Here is a 23,975-nt window from a genome sequence, read left to right as displayed (position 1 = left end):
TGGGACAAGTTGAGGCCCAGGGGGCACATGTACCCCAGGCCTCCGCTTGTCCCCCACCCCCCCAGCCCCTGCTCCTATCTGTGCCTCCTTCACCACTGGGGCCTCGATCTGCACCTCCTCTGGCCAGCGGTGAGTGATGGAGTGGGGCAGGGGCAGGTCCTGCACAGCAGGGAGGCAGTGCAGGACAGAGCCACAAGTTTATCTGGGGGACATGGGGAGCGGGGGCACACAGCCTGGGAAGGCATGGGCGGGGTGTGCCTCCAGATCTGCATGTTGGGAGAGTCAGGGCAGGCTGGGGTCAGGGCGCCACTAGGCTCTTCCCGGCATGGGTGTTTGAGCCAGGTGGCAGCAGCGCTGAGAGTGGGGCTATGGGGGAGGATGCAGGTACCCAAAAATTCACCATAGCCCCACCAACCTGTTCCCAGCGCTGCCTCTGCTTCCTGGCCCAAACACCCACACCAGGAAGAGCCTGGCACCATCCCAGCCCCAGCCTGCCCTGCCCCACCCTGTGTGCAGATCCAGGGGCACGTGCCCTCCATGCCCTCCCAGGCTGCGTACCTCCCCCTCTCCGTGCCCCTGGATGAGCTGCTCATGGCTGCATCCCACGCTGCACCCCGGCTGTGGAGCACCTGCACCAGCCCCACTGCTCCCTTCACTGCTGCGCATGTGCCCCTCCTCCCCTTGCTGCAGCTGCCAGAAGCCTGTGACTGGGCTGCCTTGCAGCCCTACCTCTGCCCTGCATTTGGGAAAGCCCTATTAGCTCTCCCCTTCTGCTGCCTGTGCCCCTGTGCCCCCTGCCACCAGGTGAGTGGGGCCTCAGCTGGGCCAGGCTGGGGGAGAGTCAGAACCTGGGCATTTCATCCAGGCTCTGCACATACCCTGGCTGCTGCACACACCCCAGTGGAGGCATGTGCCCCCTGATCTGTATGCAGGGTGAGGTAGCCGCCACTGCATGCTGGGCTTTGCACCCCAGGCTTTGCACCCCAAGCCTCGAGCTGCAGCAGGGCTCAGCGCACAAAGCCCAGCACACAGCAGTAGCCACCTCACCCCACATACAAATCAGGGGGCACATGCCCCTATCCACACACACTAATTTTGCACCTCTGTTTCATTTGCTCTGGCATTCCCCTTCTCTTTCTTAGTATCTCCCACATCATAACTTTTCTGTCCATTTTTTCTTTTTCTTTTCCTTTTTTCCCCAGTTCTTTCAGATGTAAAAGATTAAGGGTAGGATTTTCCAAAACATTCAGCACTGGCTTAGCTCTACTTCCATTGAAATCAATGAGCATTTTAGCTGTCTGTGAGGACTACACTATTCAAATATTTATTTTTTATTCTAGCTGTCTTTTTTATATCCTGGATGCTGAATAACAACATTAGAGGACTCTATGTTTGTAAAAGTTAAACTGGCTCTTAATTAGGATAGCTCTTTACATAGATATTGCAATTACAGTTAGCATTCCAGCCATATGCATACAAACTGACTTTCTGCTGCCTCCTTTAAACTCTCCCTTCCTTCAATCTGTGCTCTTCCTCCAAAGGTCTATGTACTTACTTCTTTATACTGCTGATCTGGGAGTTTTGTCAAATCTGTTCTCTGATAGTTTAATTTGTATTTGTTGATAATATATATCATAAATAAATAATAAAGTTAGGTTAGATCGTGAAAAATGCCATCACTATTAAAAATACAGATTGTAGGATGCATGCGTGAAAAATGCCATCACTATTAAAAATACAGATTGTAGGATGCATGGCTATCTAAATATGTACATAGTTTATTGAAGTGCTGAACTAACACACATACACCCTAACAGCCATAGATTTACAAATAAGGAAAGTGCTGAAGAACATTTCATCCTACTTCTGTGATTCAATGCATAAGTGTTACATCAGAATAAACTGCTGGGGACATTTGCAAACACCAGAGAGAATACCAGGGATCCGGGTTTTCCTTTACCTGCAGAAAAACATGGATTTTCCCCTTTAAAGGAGAAAAACATGGATTTTCCCCTTTGAAGTGGGAAACCACAGGGTTTCCCCTTTTGCAAACAGCCTTCTGAAGGTTGGCAGAGTTCCTACAAGAGCCTACAACAACTGCTTGCAAAAAGGGAAGGAAACCCTAAGCCCCTGTCTAGAGAGGGAGGGGAAGGGAAGGGAAGGAGGCAGGGGCAGGGGCATGGTCAGGACCTGAGAATCTGAGTCAACCAGAGCTGACTCAGGCTCATTTTCCCACCTGCAACCTTTGAGGTAAGTAGGTCTTAGAGGGGAGCTGGGGCCTGTGGGCTGGGGGCAGCTGGAGGCCCTGCTCTGGCAGGTCGGGGGAAGGGGGCAAGGGGATGCAGATCAGGAATAAGGGACACTGGCAGGGCTGCAGGGGGGCCCTGTGGGCTGGGTGTGGGTCATACTGCCAAGGCTGAAGGGGGACCTGCAGGAAGAGCCAGCAGGGTGGGGCAGGCAGGGCAGGACAGGGGTGGGGGCTGGAGGAGCAGGGAGGCACTCTCAGGCCAGCATGGGGGACTCCAGGCAGCATACCTGTGCCAGGACCCAGCCCTGCAGCACCCCGCCAGGGATAGAAATGGACAGGCAGGCAAGTTGCAGCTTGCAGCTTGTCTGGGTAGGAAGGCACCATTGGGATGGGGCAGGGGATGCCCAGTCCCGGCTTATGATGGAGCTTCAGGAAAATGCTGAGGGCTCCATGATTGCTGCCTGCCTCCCCTCTCTCCCTCCACCTGGCACACCCCAGGGGGGAGAAGCTAAGTACCCAAGTCTCTTACCTGCATGCCTGATCATAGTAAAGAGCCAGGACACTTGCCTTGCCACCCACTCCCATGAGGAGGAGGAGGCAGCAGCAATGGCCACAGCACAGGGATGCAGCTCCAGGGATGCTGGAGACCTGTGGGTAAGGAGTGAAGGGCACCAGCAGGGCTTGAGGGGGTGGGGGACTGTGGGTCAGGAGTGAGGGGCAGCAGCAGGGCCAGTGGGCTGCTGGTCATGAGTGAAGGCAGGCACTGGCAGGAACACGAAGGGGTGGGGGGCTGTGGATAGGGAGTAATGGGCACTGGTGGAGATGAGGGGGTGCTGCAGGTCAGCAGTGAGGGGTACCAGCAGGGCTGGGGGGGGGGGGCTCTGGGTTGGGAGTGAGGAGCAACGGCATGGGCAGGAGTGGGGTACCAGCATATCAGGGCTGCTCAGTGCCATAAAGCAACAGGGGAGACAGCTGCAGCTGGACCCATGTCCTGATGAGTGTAGGGAGCAGGGGGAGCTCTGATTTTCCATTATAAAAAAAACCAAACTCAAATGCCAATATATAGGTATTTAGAATTTATTTTATTATAATGATTGAGGCACTGGTAGGCTTCCAAGTTGCCTTAAAATTGTAAATATATCACTAAAACATTGTATTCAATTGATACCTATATATATATATTAGCAGTGTTTCATTTTAATTGCAGAAAAATGTGGATTTGGGGTTTTTTAATCAGAGAAATTTTTATTTTTATCAGACAATTTTGGATATTTTAACAGAGGAAACCAGGATCCCTGGATCACTGAGACATTTACAGGCAGGTTTGGCAGTAGTGGTAGTAATGGTAGCAAAGTACTATTATATGCCCTTGCAATCTACTTATCTACATTCACTTAGTAAACAAAAGAACCAAAGTTGTATTGGCTAGAAAAGTGAACAAAGGAAGGGCTGGTGTTGCTGTTAGCTAACATTTTTCCTCTTTCCTCAAGTGAGGAAGAAATAAAATATTCTTTGGAATTTCCTCTCAGAAATACTTCCTGACCCACAGGAGAAGCCATCCTCTTGGGATACATCTGTGTTCATGCCAACTCCAAAGCCTGTTCACACATGCCACCAGTACAGTAACTGTTATGAAACATTCATGTAACCATGCTTGTGTGGCTTTTTATCATTAGGCAAGAAGAGGTGGTAAAAATGCAACCTGATTCCACGTCAGCAAAAGAATGTTTAGCTACTGAGAAGTCTGTGAACACCAAGGAAAGCATATTTCTTGTACAGTCCAATGTCCATGGCTAATCTAGGTAAAACCGCTGTTCTCTTTCCAAATGAAGAATTCTGCTGGTATGTGAGCCAGTACTCAACACATACTGGTTGTCTCCCTGTTATCTGAAATCCAGTACCAAAGTCTTAAAAAAACTTCAAATTGTCTTCCCTAAATATTTCTAAAAGTGAGGCTGTTTTAGCTAGTAGCCTCCAGGCAATTGTCTGGTCAAATGTCAGAGTCTATACAGCTGAATGAAACTGTGCTGAAATCTTTGCAGCTTTGGAATCCTATTAGACTTTAGTTTGAGTTTCTCAGATGACAGTCAGACAGAAGGCAGCTTGAAGACTAACTAGTTCATAAAGGCATAACGTACAATCTACTTCATTAGATGCTGTGAGTATGGCTAACTCTCTCTCGACTCATAGCTTATATTCGGCTCCCTCCCCGCTTCCATGGATTATATTCCTATAAGCAGAGAGAAGTAGATGAAGGAAGCAAAACTTTCCAAATTTACATGCTCCAGCAACAACCCTAAAACACATGGTAATATTATCAAACTATCTAATCTCACCCTCAGCCCAGCTGAGGTGTCTGTACTATACCAAACCACTATTCAATAAGGTGCAGCTGTGTGGAGGCATCAAAGCTTTTTTTTTCCACTGCCTCAAATTAAAGGATTATTTCCATGACAGGGAGTCACCCATCATCACCTCAGCACAGATCTGACACTTACATAGCACAAGTAGCTCCTGGACTTCACCTGAGCCTACTCTGGCTCTGTATATAAACTCTTTCCACCCCCACAGTCATGCTGAGCTTGCTAAAAAACAACAGTGCTTACATTAAAACCTCAGCCTTACAGAATGGAGACGCATTCTCAGCCTTAAAAACAACCCTGATATTATCATACCAGAAACTGATAATGGGGGCCTTATCCATGTTGTCATGGATAAAACAGCATACATACAGGAAGCTGAGAGACAACTTTCCAACATGGAGTTTTACAAATGCCGGACCAAGGACCCCATGGCACAATAGCAGAAAAACTCCTAAAGACACTACTTGTAAAGAAGCAGAAGAGTATTAATGGTCCCAGGAACCCAGGCCAAGCCACTTTAACTTATTATCCTAGGCTGCTTACAGATGTTAAACAACCCCCACAAAAAAACAGCACTTTAAACTCCATGTGCCCCCACCCCAAGCCCAGTGAATGCTCAGAAGCGGCAGCACATTAGTTGGACCCAGCTCACCCAACATCTATATAGATTGACCAACACCTGCATAGATTGAATTAGCTTAGCTAAAAGTGCCAAAAAGCTCCGCTGAAGTGCTCAATCTATACAGACACTGCAGAGCCAAGTTGAAGTAATGCACTGCTTCTTCCAGTGAAGCGCTTTTTAAAACCAATTTTTAACATCTAAAAGAAGCCCAAGATCCACAAACCTGGCAACCTAGGACATCCCGCTGCCCCTGGCATTAGCACCATCACAGAGTGGGGTTTCTGGCTACAATAACTCTATCCTATTCCCATGTGCCATGGGAACTGCCACCTATGCAAGAAACCAAAGATTTCCTAAAGAAACAAACTTGTATTGACAAGTTTCCAGTTACCAGCATATTAGCTATCATGGATGTCACATCTCTGTACACCAATATCCCCCATGAGGACAGATTACAAGCTGTAAAGAACATTATCCAACGTGAAGACACTGTTTCAGTTTCCATCATCTCTTCTGCCTTGTCTTCACACACAGCTATCAGATTTGGGGGCTAAACACTAGGGGTGTGCGAAACGGGACCTATTCAATTTGGATTCAGATTCGACCCGAATCAGGGACAGTAATTCGATTCACTGATTCAGATCACTGTCCCCAATTTGATTTGGCCAAATCCAAATCTGAAGATTCAGTGCCGATTTGGAGAATCAGCGATTTGGACATATACACAGCTTTAAATGTTTTTTCTATATATCACAATGTACCAGGCACAGCTCGTGAACGCTGCGATGCTGGGTGGATGGACTGTTGTGCTCAGCGGTGAACCCAGAAGTGGACCAGAAGTACTTCCAATCCACTTCCAGGTCTTCCGGGGAGCATGCAGGGGGCCCCCACACCCCCCCGGCTTGGTGATCAACCACAAGAGGACCCCATGTGCCCCCCTCAACCCAGGAGGCACCAATCACTGAGCCGGGAGGGAGTGGGGGGGTCCCCCAGCATGCTCCTCGGCAGATCCAGAAGTGGACCAGTACTGAGCATGCTGAGGATCCCCCTGTGCCTCTGTGTGACACTCCATGCGCCCCACCATCGTAGCATTCAAAAGCCACCTGCTACCTAAAGGTATGTAGAAAAAACATTTAAAGCTGTGTCAATGTCCAAATCGCTGAATCTTTTCGAATCTCTCTGAATCAATTTGGAGGGTTCTGATTTGATTTGGAGAGATTAAAGGGTCCTCTGATTCAATTTGGATTTGGAGATTTAGCCACTGAATCAGGCTAAATCTCCACCGAACTGAGTCAGGGACCAAAGCTTCACACAGCCCTACTAAACACCATACATATGCCCCCCCCCCAGTATGCCAAAGTATTTGTGACAGACCTTCAAGTCCGATTCCTCCACAGCTGCCCTCTCACATCCCTGGTATACCTAAGGTCCACTGATGGCATCATCATATGGGCTTATGAGAAGGAATCTCTAGAGAAATTTGATCAGGACTTTTAACAACTTTGGCCCCTCCATCTGACTGACTCTTTCATACTCAACCCAGCAAATTCACTTCTTGGACATCACTGTGAAAGTTTTCAGTGGCCATATGTAACAGGGAATCCTAGCTCTGTAACCAGAAAGCAGGCCGGTCCCTTTAAGACCAGAACTTTCCAGACACAGCCTGTTGGCAGGGTAGGGGTTAAAAGCTGATCCTTGCTGGCTAGTAAGGTGACTGGAAGGGGACAGGCCAGAACTATAAAAACCCTGGGCTTGGCGGCAGTTCTGGGGCAGCAGTCATGGGGGAAGGAGTTTATGCATAAGAGATCCATGGAAATGCTTGGCTGCCTGTCCAGCTGCTGTAGGGGGAACTCCTGATGACTCCCAGAGAAGCTGTGGCAGCCCCACAAGGTAGAGCGTAACAGATGGTGGGAAGCAGGAGTGCAGAGCCATGAAAAAATGTAAGCTGGCATTCTTTATTTATTTATTTATTTATTCATTCATTTATTTATTTGTGTGTGTGGTTATAGCCCATGGACTTACTTTTTTGTATTTTGACTGATAGACCAGTGGTTTGTGGTCGAGGCTGTAGGGGAGGAGAAGGCCTCATTAGCGCCTTAGGGTGCAGTCATAAAAGGCCAAAGGGCCTAGTGCACTGTATAGGGCCAGTAGCCCAGAGCTGGACTTTGAAGCCCAGTCCCAGTGGGGGATCTTGGCTAGTAGCCCAAGCTATAAGAAAGGGCCATGCCTGAGGAGGCAAAAGACCCAACAACTTGGCATCCAGGGGGTGCAGGGTGAAAGGGAGCCAGAAGGCCTGGCTCCATAGTAAAAGCAAAAGGAAGGCCATGGGCCCAGAGAGGATTAAGGAGCTAGAGCCTCAGAGTCAAACCCTACCTGGTGAGCTAGAGAGGGACAGGGGGCAAGGCCCGTGGCGACTGAGAACCCCAACATAGAAGTACAATAGGCAGTCTCCCTCTTGTAAGGACATCTAAATAATATTTACATCAAGACATGGCAGGCGAGTAAAGGCAAGATACAAAATGAAGGATAGACATGAAACATTAAGGGACTTCAAGGGTGCCCCTCATAGGCCACTAAAATGCTGCTGGGGAGGGCAACCTGTTATACCATATCACCACCTTGTATCGGAAACTATAAACAGCCACTAAACTACCAGCAGCTCTTCCAAGCATACCACTAAATCCATCACAGCCAACCTGTAAATTACAGCCATATATGCTCTGGTCCCACTGACCAGAATGCACACCCTAAGGATCTGGTTCAGGAATTCCTACATTTACAATACAATCCTAAAGTTATAGCCAATCAAATCTGCCACGCCAGACTCAGACCCCACTTCAACCTGCTACGATACCAACCCCAAGACTTTTGGTTGTCACCTGTAGTCTCTAGCTTGAACCCCTCTAAACACATCATTAATATGCTCCAAACCCCCTGGAAAATGATGAAAATGATGACTGTCTTAAGGTAGTGATCAGGGACAAACCTTCCCTGGCCTACAAACAGTCCCCCAGATTCAAATGGCATCTCTCCAGCAACAGTTCACCAAACTCCTATTCTCATCAGACTGCCCTGGGTCCAGGTGCCAGCTGTACCCTCTCATCAACACAGACCCTTATCATCACTGGATCTAATAAAATGGATTATATCGTCCAATGTTAATTCACCTGTTCCTTTACCAATGTCACATATGCTTGCTTACAATGCCCTTCTGCTCTCTACATTGGACAGATGAGCTAGTCCCTGTATGAAAGAATACTGATCCGACCTCAATTCCAGAAAGGTACATAAGCCTGTGGCAGATTATTTTAACCTCCTCAGCAGCGTCCCCTCTAAACTGTGTGGTGTGCACGGCCGCACAGGCACACTTGGTAGCACGGCATGAGTGCACCTGCATGGCCACACATGCCACACAGCTTAGAGGGAATGCTGCTCCCTGGACATTTCATTGCTGACCTCAGGGTAGCTGTTCTTAGGCAAAAAAAATACTTTAAAACTTGGATGGGAAATTGTGGAACAAGAAATCATCCACAGACTAGATTGTGCTATGTATGGTCTAAACCAAGACTACACATACTTACCCCATTAACTGGATTAGTTTTTATAACCCCTATGTTCCTCAGTGGATTAACTGTGTTCTCTTTCATACCCACTTTCCCCTTCACAACGGTGCCTCCTCTTTCTTCCTCCTCCTCCTCCCCTACCTTTTGTATTCTAACCACTGCTTTCTATTTAGAAATTCTGCTTCCTGCAGTCCCTTCATAGCACCCAATGAAGTAAGCTGCTGCTTATGATGCTCTGATTTAGTTTGTCTATAAAGTGCAAATCTACCCTGCCTTCTGCTGTACTCCTATGTGTCACTGAAAATGTATCTTGTGCATTAGACATTCACTTGTTTTTTTTAAATAATCTGTTAATTTTTAAACATACATCTTATTCCAAGGTTGCTGTTTATGTGTTACCATTCTTGCATTTTATGAAGGTAAGCAGCATAACATCTACCTGTGTACTGGTCTCGCTCAACTAGTCTTGAATTTAATTTTAACTTTTGTTTCCAATGCAGGACTCCTCTTATCTTCTCTCTCTCAGGTTCTTGTTCCTTATTCCAGTCCTTGTCCTAGGGGCTGGATCGTGTTTTTTGATAAAAGTGCAGTATGGTCTTTACCTGCTTTTGTAGATTAACTCTGGCAACATCTTTACACACCCATTTTGTCCTACCCATTCTCATTGTCACTGCTATGTTGATTGCATTTAAGTGACTGCTGCCTTCTGAGCCCTACACTTTAATTTAAAATATATGGCTAGAAGGCATTTTGTTGCTCCACAACCTTTTTTAAAAATGCCTTTCCAATGTCACCATTGCAACATTTGTTTTCTGGACCAAATAGGAATCATTAAACATTTTTTGTCTTTTTTTTTCAATAAACCCTTTTGCCAGCATTTTTTAAACTTTAAGTCCCACGTTGGCACCACCATACCTGAACATGCCCAGCCTGGCTCCTCCTGAGCAGCAGCTGGAGGCAGGGGGACAGGATGGACTGAGCACTGCTCCTCTTGCCTGGGGCGGGATGAGGTAGGCGGGGAAACCAGGGCTGGGCAGAGCCAAGGCCAGGGCTGGGGTTCAGGCAACTGTGCAAGATGAGCAGGGATGGCTGCCTGCCTCCAGCAGCCTCATGCCCTGCTGCTGCAGCCACTTATGAGGCCCAGGCTGCATGTGTCCTCATTTATAAATGCACTGGACAGGACCCTTGCTGCCACCCTCTGGGTCTGTGTGTATCTGTGTGGGCTGAGGATTGTAGAGACAGAGGGGTGTGTGTGTGTGTGTGATGAACGCACACACCCCTGCCCTTACCCCCATTCCGGATTTCCTTGCCCTCATCCTGGATTTCCATAAAAATAATATAGTCACCCTATTTATATAAGATCAATAATGATGTATGTTTCATAAGTATGAGCAATATTTTCTCAAAATCTGTCAGGTTTCTGCTTAGTTTTACCTTTCTTTGGGAGTGTGTTAAAGTGCATCTCAATTGCAGGTATTGGAAAAATTGGATTTTACTGTTTCATAGTTGGTAGTTGGTTTCATAGTTGGTAGTGTCGGAAGGGACCTGGCAGATCATCGAGTCTGACTCCCTGCCATGGGCAAGAAAGAATGCTGGGGTCAAACAACCCTGGCTAGCTGATTATCTAGCCTCCTTTTGAAGACCCCCAGGGTAGGAGCGAGCACCACTTCCCTTGGAAGTTGGGGCATGGGACAGGGCCCCGCATCTTCTCCAGTTCCCCAGGGTGAACTGCTTCGACACCTTCAGTTGATTCCAGATCCTAGCCACCCTGACTGTGATGTAGTGCCTTCTAATGTCTAGCCTGAATCTACTGTCAGTCAACTTATGGCCATTATTCCTTGTTACTCCCGGTAGTGCTTGGGGGAACAGACTCTCCCATAGCCTGCTGGTCCCCCTTGGCCAGTTTGTAGACGGCCACCAGATCCCCTCTCAGCCTTCTTTTGTGGAGGCTGAACAGGTTCAGGTCCCGTAGCCTCTGCTCATAGGGCCTGCCTTGCTGCCCCCTGATCATGCGAGTGGTCCTCCTCTGGACCCTCTCGATGCTGTCCACATCCCTCCTGAAGTGCAGCGCCCAGACTGGACACAGTACTCCAACTGCAGCCTGACCAGTGTCACATAGAAGGGGAGGATCACCTCCTTGGACCTGCTTGTGATGCATCTCTGGATGCATGACAAGGTGCGGTTAGCCTTCCTGACCGCGTGCCCACATTGGTGGCCCATGTTCATTTTGGAATCAGTAATGAAACCAAGATCCTTTTCTGCCTCTGCACTGATGAGAAGGGAGTTCCCCAGCCTGTAGGTATGCTGCTGGTTCTTCCTCCCCAGGTGCAGTACCCTGCACTTGTCAGTATTGAATCCCATCCTGTTCTCATCCGCCCACCCCTGTAACCTGCCCAGGTCCGATTGCAACCTATTCCTCCCTTCTAGTGTGCCCACATCCCCCCCTATATCTTAGTGTCATCAGCAAATTTGAACAGGGTGCTCTTTACCCCCTCATCCATGTCGCTGATGAAGATGTTGAACAGTGCGGGCCCGAGGACCAAGCCCTGGGGGACCCCACTGCCCACATCTCTCCAGGTCAAAAAAGACCCATCCACCACCACTCTCTGGGTGCGGACCTCCAGCCAATTTCTGACTGTGTAGGTGTTGACGCCACAGTTGCCTAATTTCTTAATGAGAATGGGGTGAGAGACAGTGTCAAAGGCCCTCCTAAAGTCCAGGAAGACTACGTCCACTGCGACACCTACATCCAAGGATTTTGTGACCTGGTCAAAGAAGGCCACCAGGTTGGTCTGACAGGACCTGCCTCGAATTAACCCATGTTGGTTGCCCCTAAGCATGATCCCCCCTGCTGATCCCTTGCAGATGTGCTCCTGGATAATTTTTTCAAACAGCTTCCCCAGGACTGAGGTAAGACTAATGGGCCTGTAGTTTCCTGGGTCCTCCTTTGTCCCTTTTTTGAAAATGGGGACCACACTGTCCCTTTCCCAGTCCTCCGGCACCTCGCCAGAGCACCATGAGTGCTTGTAAAGCTGTGCCAGGGGTCCCGCAATGACCTCTGCCAATTCCCTCAGCACTCTGGGGTAGAGATCATCAGGACCTGCTGATTTGAACATGTCTAGTCCCATCAGAAGTTCCCTGACTAGGTCCTCACTGACCCTGGGCCTGGCAGTGCCTCCCCTGGGTCCGTCAGGGATCTCAGTGACGGGGAAGCCCCAGTCCCTGCTCAAAAAGATGGAGGCAAAGAAATTGTTAAAGAGGTTATCTTTGTCGTCTGGTGTGACCACTAGATTTCCTAGCATATCCTGCAGAGGCCCTATGTTACCCGGTACCTTCTTTTTACCCGCTATGTATTTAAAAAAGGACTTCTTGTTATCCTTGATCCAGGTCACTAATCCCAGCTCTATCTCCACCTTAGCCTTCCTAACAGCCCCCTTACAGTCTCGAGCAACTGTCACCTGCAGTATGTTGTAGATTCTTTCTTCAAAAGATCTAATCATATTATCTATAAATAACTGTTCAAAATGTATGACAACAATACATCCCCAGATATTAAATCTTCCTGTGAAATTATTAGTATTAAATTCAATATGATTATGTCTAAGTGTATGGGGTATCAGTTTGTTTAGCTGTCCAGTCTGAGGTGCATGATTTTCAAGTGCTCCAAGCCTCTCAAACTTTACTGCCATGAATGGGTGCTATGATTGAAAATAAGATATGTGGTAAGTCAAGCAGCACACCAAAAATTAAGGTGAAACATTTAGTTTTGGCGCTCTTAAGTTTATCTATATCATAGAAACTGGATTACAGTGCCATGTCTCAGAACACCACTAGTATGATGAAACTGATAAACTCAGCTGTAGGCAGTGGTTGTTGGTAAGCATGTCACTTGCTGGACATTTAGGTTCATGGTTTAATTTTAATATAAGAAGGCCATGTGTAGTGCAGCCAGTGTGGAATCCTCCAGTTGTAATGATGAATTTAAAAAACACTACCCAGTCAGCCACAGTTCTAGCAGTGATAATAACTAACACAGAGCTTGGAATTTACACTGTCTCTTTCCATGATATATACTGGGTGATTCCACCCTCTCCTATCCTTCTATCACCACACACATGCAAACACAAACACGTGACCTGTGCTGGCTAGCAGTTCTAAGGTGTGACACATATGTAAGAGAGAATCTCACCTGTATGGCTAGAGACAGAAGTTACACATAAAACAGTTTAAGTGATCAGAAACCGGTTTAAACCTGTAACAGAACAGAACTTCAGTGCACATAAACCACTTTCAAAATGACCAGAACTGGTTTAAGATAAACCTGGTTGAATTCAGTATCAGACGTAACTGATTTTAGGTCAAGCTGGTTTATGGAACTTCTGTCCCAGACCCTTACCTGAGTCAAGCTAACCCACAGTCCCCCAGCATCCCAGGATACTTTGCAGCCTTGGACTGTGCTGTGCCATCTGCTTCAGCAGAGCAGGGTTGGCCCCACTCTCTGCTCCCCAGCTGGAGCACTATCACTGCTCCAGCTGGCTCAGAAGGGGGTGGGGGTAGAAAATCCTGCTCAGGACCGCAGCTGGGTCTGCCTGGCAGGGGCAAAGCAGCCACTCACAAGCTTTCCCCCCATTTGCTGCTCAAGCGGGGGAGGTGGGGTTGTGGCCAGACACCAGCCCCAGGCCAGAACACTGAGGCAAAGGGGAGGATGGGGGGGGGTTAGCCCCCACTCCCATCATACTCAGCGAGTTTGCCAGGGCCTGGTCATGCCCCCATCCCCCAACTTGAGGGAGGAAAGCCTGGAGGGCTTCTCTCCCAGCTTCCCTCCAGCCTTCTGGCTACTGCCAAAGGGAAAAGAGGGCTTAGACTAAAAGCTCCCCCAGCTTTTAGTCTAAGGCACTGAAGCCACGTGGCTGCATTTCCAGAATCAAAGTGAATGTCTATTCACTTGCTTATTGGTTCAATCTACAAAGTTTAAAGTAACCTGTGAAGACTGAATCAATTCAGGCTCAGGCTTTTTAAATGTCTGTGCTTAGCCTGTGTGCCACTGTTGATTCTTCTGTGCAATACAGAATGCACTTGTTTTCTGAACTAAAGCAGGAATACAGTTGCAAGAAAGGGGTTGAGAAAAAGCTCATGACACAGCTAAAGAGGGAAAAAAAACTTCATTTTTTCATTATTCACTGCTCTCCTCCTAGTTGCTTCTTTTCTCTCGTTTTTCTCATGTCCCATCCATGTCATGGCATGCAGTGATACTAAATGCTGATAAGGAAAAACTTAATCCTAAGAAGCCACAGTTGCATAATATCTTTCATATAGTGATCACCTCCACTTTTTCTATGTATCTGTCAGAGCAGGTTCTTCCTTTACCTGCTGGTATTTTTATTTTACTGGCTAGTACCCAAGTAGGTAAAGTATTACATTCCCATCCTATCTCTAGGTTCAAATAAAAAAATGGAAAGAAACAGTGTAAGGTTGATCACACATTTGTTATTAAGTCAAAGCCGGATTCAAGTGTTTGTGTGAGGTAGAATTATCTCATTCTTTTTGCCTGTGTCTTTCTGTGATCTACCAGTCAAGTATGTGATTGGATTTCAGCTCAACAAAACCTTAAATTACACACCTATTGTGCCTCAGCTAAGCCTAGTTTCACAGCACTGGAGAAGGCTCCTCACTGCTCTTTTGGCACTGTTCGATCTGGCTTCTGCTATCATCCGCAGGTTGATGAATGAGTAATAGGATTAGAAAGTCTCATCTCTGAAATGTGTAATTGTCACATTTGGTGAATTGACAAAAGGCCTGGGTGATGGATAGGTGCTCTGTAATGTAAAGACATATGCTCAACCTGCGCTTTCTAGCTAACATTTAAGAGAATAGGAGAAATAAAATAAATCTCCCCAGCTGCTTATTGGATATATATCCATATCTATTTATTAATTTTGCACCCATTTATGTATGTATCCTTTGTGCGTGTGTGCACACATGTGTGTGCGCATGCATGTGCACACACACACACACACACACACACACACACACACAATAAAGCTTTTCCTCATTTTGTTTTATTAGTTTATTTTAGGTAACAAAGCTATACTTGGTAAGGGAGTTTGCCACACACTAATGAGGACAATATACTTGTTGATTCTTTGGTTAATAGAGAAGATTAACAGTCATTCAGCACTAAGGGCTGGGAGGGTGGAGCAGATTTTCTTTTCCTTCCTTTACATCCTAAGTTTTAAGACAAGGAGCCAGATTCACAACTGGAGTAAAGCACTAAACACTGGTTTAGAAGCTAAGGATTTGGACCTCTGCATTTATATGAATTAATCTTCTCTTAGGCATCAATTAAGATAAATCAGTGGAATGAAGTTTATAAGTTGAGTCCTGTCTTGAGGCAATTCCCATTTTCAGAAAGGATAGATTTACAGATCATAAAGGTACCAAGTAACTAGTCACCAAGCTGAATCTTCCAGTTCCCAGATACCTCTGTGAGTCTGGCTCTTAGACACTTAGGAGCCTCGCAATACCAAACAAGGAAAGCAGGCAGTTAACTCCTTTCCCCTCTTTCCTTTGCTTTTATTTACTCTTTTTTAGTTTTTTTACTCCTCCACTGTTTGTAAGCAATGGCAACAACCCTTAATTTCAAACCAAAGAACAGGAAATTTAAAAAACAAAATAGCTGTCTATTTAAAAGGATTGTCAGTACTGCCTTCTGCCAAGAAATGGCTTCATGTGGTATATATAAATTCCCAGGGAACCTTATTTCTGTGGACCTTTTATTTGTTTGTTTGTTTGTTTGTTTGTTTGAAGAAAAGATTTTGCTTTTTTTTTTTCCCCAAATGTTCTACAGATGTTGTGTGAGGTTGACATTCACTTGTCTCTGTCAGTGTGAGTTTCATTTTAATTACAAGTACGTGTTTTGCACATTGTAAAACTACCCCCAGTTCTGACCACCATAAGAAAATGAACATTTAGCTCAGGCAACAGTAGCTGACCCTGTCTGCTCTTTTTCTTCCTTGGCATCAGCCTAGACTATTAACACCTTATGTGTGTTGCCTCTGTGTCGTACATATGTGTGTTCTGCATCCATTTCATGCAATACCTGTCGTAAGTGCATACTAAAAGCTTCCTATTGGGAATTCTCTGCTTTGTTTGACTCCTCTTCTTGGCATCTTGCTTAGCTATTGAATTCATCTGCTTGACAGAGAAACCTTTCTATATACCATGAGCTTTGTCCTTGGAATGCTGTGACATTAGACTTGAACACATAGAGGCCTTTTTCAACTCCCAGTTCCCTTCTTAATTATTCATTCCCAACAGAGAAAAGCAGGGAAAACCCGGGCAGCCAATACAAACATTTTGTAGCAGAAGGCATTTTTTTTTTCCTGGAGTCCAGCATGACCATGATAGTCAAGTTACTTACCAAGGAACTATCATCCTCTGTTCTATTTTTGGTTGAGACAAAAAATATTTTTTTAAATATTACTTTTTTTGAGTAGAAGGATTTAAACTCACAAAGCAAAGCAAAGGCCCCATTTCACAGCAGTTATTTTGTTCTGAGTGTACTTTGCTAATACATTCCAGTGAAAAAAGCAAAAAGCTTAAAATTTATGTTTCATTTACCATTTTCATTATCTTTCTTCTTGGCTCAGAGCTGCAGTCCCACAAGGCCAACTATTAGCTTGTAACACAATATAATAGAGTAACATCATTCAAAGGCTTGTGCTTGAGATATTTTCTACCTAATGTGGCAGCTACTCCAAAGAACTACTTTCCCGGTTACCACAATTTCACAATGTGAGCATTTTGTCTGTTTTCACCCAGATGGACTTAAGAAGTAGCCTTTTGGAGCAGCCTGTTGTTAATAGTAATAGATGCTCAGTACAAAGAGTTCACAGAATCAGGACTAGAGCCAATATTTCATCACTTTTGCTGTGTTGGCCAGTACCCAGGAATTGTCAGTGGGAAACATGAATAGCAGTAAGTCATCCACTTACTTTTTTCCTAGAGCGTGTTTGCTAGTGGTGATATGTAGCTTGCATCACTTCTCCACAATATTTCCACACTTTTGAGGTCTGCAGAACTCTGCCCTAGGAACATCTCCCCTTTCAGCCACTCCTACTTCAGCTCCTGTTCCTTACACTCAGCTCAGTCTTCTCTTTTGACTTGCCTTTTCTTCATCGCCTTCTCCTAGTTTCATGCCTTTTATCATGATGTTCCTTATGCCTGGGACAGTACTGATTAACTTTTGGCAAACACCCTCCTTCTTCTGAGATCAGACAACACCCAACCTGGTTCTGTTTTATCTTGTTCAGCATTAGTCTCATGCCTTTTGCATCTTCTTTAAACAGAGAATTTTTTTTGCTTGACACATTACACAGAACTATGCTTTTCTGTAACAAACTGGAAAAAACTGTTTTAGGATATCCATCATGTGAATGCTAGTCAGGTTTCTCAGAAGAAGAATCAGTGAGCTAACTCATGGAGTTAGGTACTATTAACTATAACATGAGGGCAAAAGAATTACTCCCTTTCTCAGTAACATCCCCAAATACCTATTCTTCCATTGTCCTTCACAACTTGCAAAACACATAGGACACCTGGGAAAGAGGACATAGATAGATCTATGTATATCTACCAGATGCTCAGATTTGCAAAAAGAGAGTTATCAGATCAGACTCAGTATATATATTTAAGCAACTACCAAATTTCTTTAGTTTGTAGTACCAGACGTTTGAAGACTATCCAACTGGCCAAGATTAACAAATTACACTATGTTTCAGACATGTCCTTGACAGGCAGCTCCCCACCCTAGCAGCCCTAATTCCTCCCCATCATTGAAAGGATTGGCATAGGGATTCACTACACTGAGGGAAGTCTCAACTTCTACTTATAGGAAACTCTGAGCAATCATTGTGTCATTGAGGCAGCAGAAAAGCAAACTGGCCCATAGTCTTTAATGAATACTGACTACCTACAAACATGGCTTGAAACATGTCAGCAAGTAGCATAATAAAGACTTTTCACCAAAACATTTGTTATAGAACTAGACTGGGAGAAAACACCACAGCCTGATGTCCTATAGAAATCTTGGGCAGTCTGAGGCATTATCTAAAGCCAAAGAAGCTGTGAGGTTGTTTTAATTTCTACAGTGAGTTTGGTCCACAGTAGATAAATGGGATGCAATTAAGTGGATAAAGCCATGTGGGTCCTGAATTCCAGGTGCACTAAGTGCTGCTATGTGTATTTGGTATCTAGCCCTGTATCTGGTATCTTGTCCTGTATTGGTATCTAATCCCGTGTGTTTTACAAGTTGCTAGGGAGGGTGCAAGAAGTAGCACACTCACAGGTAGGTAAAAACTGATAAGTCAAAGAGTAGGACTTTCCCTCAGAAGAAGTTTCCCTCTCTTCTAGAATGCCCATACAGTGACCAAATGCTTCAGTGACAGGTATTTTAGAACTGCCAGTTGATAGGTTAGCTAAGTAGATTGTTTAAGCCATCCAGGCTACATAATGAACATCCAAAAATGGCAGAAGCAACAAAACCAGCCTTATAGTTAAGCTTTCTTGTCTTTTTTGGTTACTGACATGTCAGCACATCCCTCTGCCCACCATTATCTGTCAAAGGTAGCTCAATTCTGTTTCTTTTCTTTTCCTTGTATGCATTCCTAGCCATTTGTCTAGAGCAAGTGTAGTAGCATATCGATAAGCTTGTCTATGTGTGAACCTTGTACTTGCAATAGCATGGACTCTAAGATGTGCTACTTTAGGTCTTTTCCTATTGTTAATCTGATAGCTATAGGCAAGTTACCAGGATGGGTTGGTTTGGTCCAGGAAAACATTTTTATACAACATTCTTACCTAGTAAAAAATCCATCCCATACCCAGAAATTCCAGCCATTGGCAAAGGGGACATGGAATGGAAACTGATTGACAACTAAAGTGGGATCAATTACTTCTGCTCTTGATAAATACTCTGGGTGCTCTTAACCTGATTTTTACATATTTTTTCATTAAAATATTAATTTTCTTCACTGATGAACTATAAAGTAGAAAAAGTTTTACATCGGATTTTCTTTATTTCTTTATTTCCCAGACTGTTAAGCTGAAATCTTCTCAAGTCTAAGTGTGCTCTGAGTTTACACTATTTCTGTATTAAAATCTAATTCGGAATAGTTTGACAAAGCACACGTTTAACACAGGTCAGCAGTATATTGACAGGGTGTTAATTTTAAATTGTGTCAGCATTTCCTGTCCTAAGTGTTAAGCAGCTCTATTCAAAACACCACTCACTAACAGCCAAACAAAGAGCTGCCATAGCAAAATAGTGAGGTGAAAATGATTAAGCTGCTATGGATTTGAGGTTAGAACCCTTATTTCTTATTCCTGCTATTAAAAGTGTAAGTGTGTCAACTTGGAGGAAAGGACTAATTGCTTAAAGACTCTTCAAAAAGTGTGTTACTATTCAGGGCTTTCTAAGCCTGGCATAAAGCCACTGGCTTTAGATTGCAGTAGGTAGCTTGCTGTAGGTTATCTGTTTGGATCTTTAACATGCTTTGCAATGTGCAGTCATGTTCTGAGAAATTTATGCATCTCTGTATACCTGTTTTGGCAGTGCTTTACATACAGTGCAAAAAACAAGTGCTCTAGTATCACCAGTGTCTCACAGCAAGAGACTAATGAAAAGGATTGGTGAATTTGTACACGTTTTGCTAAAGCATTGTGTAAAACGTGTATACAAAATTCCAACTCCCTGTCATACCAGTTGTATTCCTGTGATCTGATTAGTAGTTCAGCATACATATACGTGCATATATATATGCATGGATACACATATTTTGGCTGACTGATTTACTTATTTTTATTTATCCTGACAAAGTTCAGCTAAGAAGATAGTAGAATTCTGCCTGTGACTCCCTCAGCCCTGGAAGTTTTGTCAGGATTTCGCTCCAGTGTATTTTTGAAGCACAAAATTGCTCCTGGCATGACGTGCCAAAGAAAAATTTCATTGCAATTAGCCTAAGCTCTGGGAAAATTACTGGAAAATAAGTTCAAGAAATTCTGTTTCCATTCTTCAGTGAGATTCTATTTTTTTGCAGAAATTTCCCATTTTCTAACCAGCGCTAGTCCTGGGTCTTACAGGTTGTCCAGGGGAAACGTTAAGGCCAGTATTTGCAATAATAAGAGTCTAAAGTTAGCTTCTCTGTCACTACTGAGTATCCAAAGACTTCCATGAATGTCAATGGTCACTCAGCATTTTCAACATCAGGCCACTTATTTAGCAACCTTTTTTTTTTAAACCTGGATCTGAATTGATTGATTACATTGATTACATCTTTGTAATCTCACCAGAAACCCATTTGCTTGCCTTTCACTGCTACTATACTATGTTGGTTTGTTTATTTGCTGTATATTTGGGGATCTAAGTGTGCAATTATGTTCACTAATTTAAAATCCACTGTAGGATTGGAACCTTACATTGTAGTTGGGGGTGGGGGGAGGAAGTATTTTTTCCTATACACTTAACTCATTTTAAAACTACGTAGAAGTGGATATAACATGGAAGTGTATAGAATTGAATAGGTTGTGACCGTAGCATCAGTAAAGTTCTAGAAAATTAAAGGCTTTATAGACACTATGCTAATAACCTATAAAGAACTGTAATTACCATTTCATTCTGATCCCAAACAACTATCATGCACAGCATAAACATAATGAACAACTCAAGTAGTTAAAATAACATTTTAAAAAATTAATTGTTCAAAGTATAAAAAGCATTGTCTTACTGTGCAATCTGAGCTAGCTACTTGGTTCCCTTGCTTGTTTCTCCTAAACATGGATCTAAGGTGTGGTCTAGTGTCACATGGTTTATTTATTGCTCTGAAAATCTGGTGCTGCAGCTGGCAGAGATGACACAAACATTATGCACAGGTATTGCAATGGGATGCTCATCATCCTTTGGATTCTAAACAAATTGGCTAAACAAATTAATCCCACACACCCAAATTGGATGAACAAATTAACGTAACACACCCTCTGTACAAGGATGCCTTTGAAGGCCAAGGACTGTGCATGTTATAGTGAGATGTATTTTATTAAAGAAGGTGTTTCAAATGAATGCATTTTTGGAGAGGGAAAAAGAAAAGCATTATAGCATCATGTCAGAGCAGGGCTTTCCCAGACTTCAAGCTGAATGCTGACATTTAATTAGTAAACTCTTAAAATGAATAATTTGTATGAGCAATCATTTCATAATAACATAACCAGTGTTTCTTGGCAGTTAGAACAAAAGCATAAACATGTTGAAATCCCATACACAATGCCTTGTTTTGACATGGAAAGAGATGCCAGGTAGATACCAGTATGAACCCTGAAGGCTTTGGTAGGTGATGGGATTCATGAAGTGAACCTTGTAAGTTTTGGTCCCAGTGGATGGCAGTTCACTTGGAGGTTGGAGTTCATTGAACTCCATTCTTCAAGAAGAACCCCTCCCCCCTCCTTAAAAGTCCTTTGTTCCTACAAGCCCTCAATGCCCCTGCTGGAAGGGAAGTGTGTTTTTTGAGGCTTGGTGGATGAGAAGAGAAGACAGAAAAGAGGAAGCTTGACAAAAGAGAGTCAGATGCATAGATCTGGTAGCTGTGTAGGCATGGTGTACCTTCCAGACTTCCACTTCTCTAGGTGGAAGTCTGCATTTAAAGCTAGAGTGCCTCAATTCAATGTAAAAGCATTTGGGTTTTTTTGTGCCTATTCATTTCACTGGCATCCATTGAACCTCCCCTTTCCACTCCCCCTTTCCCTTCTACCATTTAACCACCCACAATGGCCTCCTTCCTGTTCTTTGGATTACCTCCTTGTTACTTCAACTGCTCAGTTTCTTACCTCTCTAGCCAGTTCTCCAGACATGGATGCCTCCTCCTCCCATGGATACTGTCCCAATTCACCATTTAGTGTCACACTTCCTCTAATAACCTTCTTCCACTCCCTACCCATCTACTTCCTGTGCTGTCTGGCACATCCTACCTCTTCTGTTTTTACTTATGTCAGGGGTGGGCAAAATGCGGCCCAGGGGCCAGATGTAGCCCTCCAGACCATTCTATCTGGCCCACAGGGCCCCTAAAAAATTTAGAAAATTAATATTTATCTGCCCTAGGCTGCCTGTCATGCAGCCCTTAATGGCTTGCCAAAACTCAGTAAGCAGCCCTCTGCCCAAAATAATTGCTTGACTTATGTCCTTTCCATTTCATGTCTATTAGCATTTAACAGTAGAGACAAGTGACAGAAAGCTACCTTTAGGTAAATAATGGCTTGCAGCTTCTTGATTTCAGTAGTGAGGAGCTTGGCCCTCACTTGGTTTACAGTTTTTATCATTGAAGGTTAATAGATGGGTGCTACTTCTTGAGGGTATTAGGCAGATTGTTTTTAAAATGTTATTTATATTCTCTATAACTTCCATATTCTCACAGAAGAGACCTCTGAAATCCTAAGACTTTCCCTAAGTACAGCCCCCTCCATAATTTGTATCCCGTTTTTTCCCTCTAAAACTTGCCATTGCAACTTTGTCATCAATTCCATATCCTATCGTAAGTGAGGAGGGTAAATGTATGCTGTCCTTGACAAGTCAGCCAGAAACGTCTGGTCCCCTCTCCCTCCAGGGACCACATCAGTAAACTATGTAATATATTTAACCTCTATTACCTCGGGGAACAAGAGTCTCCAGAAGCAGCTTATTAACACCCTACCCCTAAGCAAACTCATATACTTTACTTTTTATCATGTTTAATAAATTACACTCCACCCTATAAAATGGCTGTGACTAATATGTGACTGATAGAAAGCTGTTTATAATTCATATAACTCTTTATCTTAGCTTTAATCTCACAGCATAGAACATTAATAAAGGTGACAAAACTCCCTGGTTCGCTAACATAATTTGCATTCACATATTTAGGCTTATGTGTACTTGTAAATTTCTCCAACCATATGACAGAATATGGCCCAGATTTTGACCTTGGATATTTCAGTATAAAAATGGGGAATGTTTGACCTAATAGAAACAACGTGAGTAAGAAAGAAAGAAAATGCTTTGTTAAAATAACTAATTTTCCTTGCCAAACAATTAATTCCTGGTTTTATCAATGAATCTACAAGCGAGAATTTTATATGAGTTTCTGCTTTGCTTTCATTTTAACAGCCTGATTTTTAAAGACAAGTATATTTCTTCTACAGTCCTCAAAGGTTTATTACATTTGAAAAGGGCCATATCCCTTGGTTCTTGGTACTTGGTTCAATAATGAATCTAGCTGCTCAAGAGCAAATGTTTAAAGTAAGACCAATTGCTCAAGCAAAACCAGAGCTAGTACTAAAGCCAGTACTAGGAAAATATTGGAAAGATTATTTGTGACATTTGTTCATTTCTAAACCACTTCACTTTCATGTCCTTTTAGGGTTTGTTTTCTCTAAATATTTAGGGAGAGCAAGTCAAGTACATTTACCCAAGCAGTGAATTTTAAATTTAATATTTCAGGATTCTTTGGGTTTTTTTGCTCAAGTGTCTATTTTTGCACTTAGAATTGAAATAGGAAATGTCAGGTTCTGGTAAACTGTATTTTTTCTAAAAGAAATCACAAATGCTGACACTTCACATATTGAAACCCAAGAGGTTGAAGATGTTGTGGTCTCCCTGATTCCCAAACTGGGAATTCCTTTTTTCGAATGAAATTTAATATATTTCAAACCGAAATGAAATGAAATGAAATGAAAGAAAGAAAGAAAGACTTTGACTTTTAAGAGGCATTTATTCCAGGGAGGATGACAAATCGGGGCCAGTAAAGAGTATGTACAGGTTGGCTCGAACACCTGGGCCTCACGGACATGGTCCTGGGCTCACGGCCTGCAAGGCCTGCCCGTACACTCTGGATTAAAAAAACCATAGCGAGTCAAAGGACTATTTACATATTTACATTTCTGCCAGTGGGGACACCCATGGGGGGCCTCAGGGCTCAACCCGAGTGAAGCAAAGTCCAAGGCCTCGGCCCGCTGAACGCATCTCCGCAGCTTGAGCAGCCGGGGGTGTTACAGGGCGAGGAGCAGGCACCCCACCTCGACTCGGCAGAGCGCCCCCTCGAGGGCCCAGCATTCCTCGAAGGTGGGCACCATCCGCCGCAGGACCGCGTGCTCAAACT

At 44.2% G+C, this 23,975-nt stretch overlaps 1 long non-coding RNA gene across 1 annotated transcript in view; it reads right to left on the bottom strand.

The window, feature by feature from the left end:
- LOC106722337 overlaps window positions 1-23,975 on the bottom strand; it is a 109,699-nt gene that overhangs the window by 16,179 nt on the left and 69,545 nt on the right. The window lies entirely within an intron of this gene.

This window comes from Alligator sinensis, unplaced genomic scaffold, assembly GCF_000455745.1.
Source record: "Alligator sinensis unplaced genomic scaffold, ASM45574v1 scaffold173_5, whole genome shotgun sequence".
NCBI lineage: Eukaryota > Metazoa > Chordata > Crocodylia > Alligatoridae > Alligator > Alligator sinensis.
The sequence above is the reverse complement of the archived record's forward strand: the minus strand, read 5'-3'. Positions and strand labels throughout refer to the sequence as shown.